Source organism: Octopus bimaculoides, chromosome 10 (genome assembly GCF_001194135.2).
Source record: "Octopus bimaculoides isolate UCB-OBI-ISO-001 chromosome 10, ASM119413v2, whole genome shotgun sequence".
Classification (NCBI taxonomy): domain Eukaryota; kingdom Metazoa; phylum Mollusca; class Cephalopoda; order Octopoda; family Octopodidae; genus Octopus; species Octopus bimaculoides.
Window position 1 is genome coordinate 9,003,175 of NC_068990.1, and position 4,298 is coordinate 9,007,472.

The 4,298-nt window shown below is 35.6% G+C and overlaps 1 protein-coding gene across 3 annotated transcripts in view; it reads right to left on the reverse strand.

The window, feature by feature from the left end:
• Positions 1-4,298, reverse strand: part of LOC106868734 (uncharacterized) — a 350,730-nt gene that overhangs the window by 335,603 nt on the left and 10,829 nt on the right. The window contains exon 1 of one of the 3 annotated variants that reach the window (XM_052971025.1): positions 289-403. The exons of 1 other annotated variant lie outside the window; for it this stretch is intronic. The gene's annotated coding sequence lies outside the window, so the exon portion shown is untranslated. Of the gene's footprint in view, positions 1-283; positions 404-4,298 lie in introns of those variants that run through there. One more of the 3 variants, XM_052971024.1, reaches the window with a different exon arrangement.

Consider the following 4,298-nt stretch of genomic DNA (forward strand, 5'->3'; position numbering starts at 1 on the left):
TATATATATATATATATATATATATATATATATATATATATATATATATATGGTCTTAGATTACAGATCTGTATGTCTGTGTATACATGTGTTTGATGGTGTGTGTGTGTGAAAGAGAGAGAGAGCGTGCGTGCGTGTGTGTGCGCGCACGCATATGGAAAAGAAGAGAAAAGGAAAGAGACTATGTAAATGAGGGGCAGAGAGAGGGAATGGAAGATAACCCAATCCAAATAGAAGTGATTGCACATTTAACTGACAGCTTAATATTTATAATGAATGATACCTTACAACTTTCAAATATTCAGACTCCAGTTGTATTTTCCATGTTATTTCATTTTTCTTTTACCGTTTTTTTCCTTCTGTTTTTTCACCGAAACATTTCTATGTTTGTATTTATCCTTGCCGTCACTGTCAGAAAACATACAATGGTGAGTTATGCAATAGAATTGAAAATTATCTGTCAATGTAATCAGTTTAGCTGACCTCAAATCCGATAAGTATAGGTATGTATGTAAGTGTTTATGAGCGTGTCTATATGTGTATGTGTGTTTGTTTGTGTGTGTATGTGCATGTGTGTGTATGTGCATGTATGCGTATCTATGTGTCGGAGTTTTTTGTACATGTATGTATATTTGTGTGTGTGTGTGTGTGTGTGTGTGTGTGTTCTCTTCTATTTTTAAATATTTGATGTCTTTCTGTAAGGAAGGAACTTGTTTCTTATAACGATACAAAGTTCATTGAAATGTAATATAATTAACACAAACGATGCCACATGTTGAACATGATAAAAGTTTGGCCAAGTTTTACTGTTCCACTTACAGATTGTATTCGTAATATGTGTTCGTTCCCCCCGCCCCCATCTCACCCACCTCGAAAATTCCCAGCTTTTCTTGATTGTGACTTTATTAACAAAACCAAGTGCATCAATTGTTATTGATGTAAATGTGGATTTATAATCTGAAGATACGTAGAATCTGAAGGTTACAAAGCAGTTAACCTCTTTCTCTTCGACTTTCGAAAATAGATATTCATATCAGATGGGTAGCTGACCGCTATGACGATACATATTTCAATTATCTCTTCAAAACAACTTTATCTGGTCTGTTGTGTTTGTACTTGGTAGAAGTGTTGATGGAAATGTTCCACCAATATTCCTTATGTTATTGGTTGTATATCTATTTAATAACAGAAGGATTCTCTCTGTTTATCTCTGGACGAGCTTTTTATCGGGTGGTATTGTATATTGTTTTAGCGACAAAGTCATGTTGCGATAGAGAGGTAGTACTTTGACGTCATTTGGTGGCAAAGCTGATCACATGTGTGATGTATTTCACTGAAATATGCCATAATCTACATTACTTAAATATGATATAATCTACGTTTTCGTTTGCATTTTAGGACTCACTCTCGTCCTCTAGGTATTTTTTATCAATCTCCTACTCTTGAATTGCAAACGCATATCCTTTGAGTGTGATGTAATGTAATAGGCACGAGTCTGTGAAAGGTTGCACTTCTTATTGATATTAGTGTAATTTTCAACTTTTCGGGAACATATTCATGCATTTTTTTTTCTGTTTTTGTTTTAATAAACGTTTCACTCTCAGATCTTGTTTAACATGTCTTAGTCCTGCTGTTTTGAGGTAGTCAGGAAGGGAATATTTTCTGAGGAGCTCACTGCCAACATGTAGCAATAAATTCATATGTTTGGTTGCTGCAGTTCTTTAGTAAGTGCTGACTGTGACTCACCGTACGAAATTCGAAGGCTGTCTGCACTGAAACCTGTGCCTCCTTCTTCTCTTCTTAAGTAGAACCTGTCGATATCACTGTTTCTTCTACAGACCAATCAAGTATTCCAGATATTGGTATCAGCACTAGTATTGCAAATGCATTGTTGGATATTATCTTATTATAAGAAGTGACATCTAACTGTTATATTTTTTTAGTTTGGTGTATTATTCTCGGGTTATTCTATCTTTATTCACAGCACATTCGTATGATGTTTTCATTAGTGCCTAGATACTTATAGTACTTTTTGCATGAATCAGGAACGATAGTAAGACGGTTAATGCAGAGGTCCTGGGTTTGCGAAACTGACTTTCCACGTTCAACAATCAAATTAGAACATTTCTTTTGGCCAAATTCCATTCCTACGAAGGCTGAAAATATTGTTGTTAATTATATCCTTGTGGGGGGAGGGGTGCAACGTAAGCATTTTTACCTTAGAACAGCAAATAAATTACAAGATATTGGAATCTCTAGTTGTTACAAACCCTAGCGTGTAGCTATTGGATTTTTGCAAAAGCAATTATAAAAGACTTAATGCCAAAATAAACAGAAGTACAGAAAAAGACTATCTCCTTGGAATATTCCCTTTGAAACATTTATAACAACGATGACGATTGCTCTTGGTTATAAGGGCTGAGGAATGTTGCCCAGACCTTTGTGAACTTCTCAAAGGCAGTGACTAAGGTAGCAGACACCTTGGCAAAGTACAGTCTTCAGCAGCCATGGATGGGGAATGATTTTTCATATTCAAAATACTGACATTTTACTATCGTGGTTAACTTTGTAATATGGCGACGCATATTGTTGATGTTTACTCGAGATTTTTGCTTTCCTCTTGGGTTGCTTCCGTTTTGCAATTTCATAAACACATGCACAACAGAATTCTCCAAAGTGTCCCTTAAGAGTAATAACAGCTGTGTATAGGAATTTATTAATTGTCCAGTAATTTACATCACACGATTCTATGTGCTCTGCAACAACATCGCCAAACATCTGCGGTGATTTCTCTCTTCGGGCAGCATAACTTTGTTTAGCAAAAGTTGTTCTGCATATCTCCATACTCCCTTTCTTCCTGCCTGTTTAGCACTTACTTTGTCAATGGAATTAAAATGATCCTGGATGAATCGGTTCAGACAGCTTGTGTGAAGCTTGTACATAATTTCTAGACAAGCAATAAACCTATAGTATTCTCCCAACATGGTGGTTTCGTTCTTAGTTGCAAGACTCCACTGCGCTAACACACACCAATTTGGTATGTCAGCGTAGCGCTCTGTTCTTCTGAATATACTTGTTAATAACTTTCTGTAGAAGTTCAGCTTCTACCAGTTTCCAAAAGTTAGGTCTCTTCCATTTGTCTTCCAATTATGTGGTTGTAGTTTGCTAACAGCTATGGTGAAAGTTTCAGAATTGATTGTGTATGTTTTATCATCATCGATGTTTGTACATTATTCTATCCAAACTGATTTAGCTACAATACTTTCCTGCATAAATCCTTCTTTTCGTTCCAGACCTTAGGCTAGAATGATTCAAGATCATCCTGAAAAGGGACTTTCTTGACGGTAATATTTTACTTCCTCATCTTTCGGTATAATACCTGTGAGATGGAACAAAATTGAGATTTATATTGGCTCGCTCAGACAGTTTTCCACAATAACTAAATTATTCGCTCAGCGTCCTGAGTTCGTGTTTTAAAGTAATTAACTTTCTCTTAAATGAAACATCACCATAGCTTTATTACTTTTTTTTTATAAGATGTAATTGGTGAGATGTGTTCTCATTGTTCCCTTGGCATTTTACTATCCTAGTTAACTTTGTAATATGGCGACGCATATCGTTGATGTTTACTCAAGATTTTTGTTTTCCACTTGTGTTGCTTCCGTTTTGTAATTTCATAAACACGTGCACAGCAGAATTCTCCAAGGTGTTCTTTAAAAGTAATAACAGCTGTGTATAGGAATTTATTAATTGTCCAGTAATTAACATCTCATGATTCTATGTGCTCTGCAACAACATCGATAACTTTTAACATGAGAGCAATTGGTTTTTTTTCTTTAATCTTTAGCTTGTCGCTCAGTAACAGCTCAGAAAAACTTTTTCACTAACTGTGGCTTCAAAATATTCGAAGTTGACTATATTCTACAGTCATCTCTGTCGAATCGGTTACCTATAGAAGTATGCAAGAGTTTAGTGACAGTGGCAGCGGCTTATTTACATTATTTTCAGCCTGTCTTATTGCAGATTTTGGCCAGTTCCCAGTGTTTTGAGTATATTGATTGGCTTCGCAAGAATTGAAATAAAAAGTGTCATGTGATAGCCACATTTTTTTTCGGGTTTTTTTTTTTGTTTTTGTTTTTTTCACTTTCTACTTGTTTCAGTCATGGGGCACCGCCTTGAAGAATTTTTAGTTGAACGTATCAACCCCAGAATTTCTTTTTCCTTTTGACTTGTTGTAGTTATTAGACTGCGGCCATGCTGGGGCACCAACTTGAAGAATTTTTAGTCGAATGTATCGA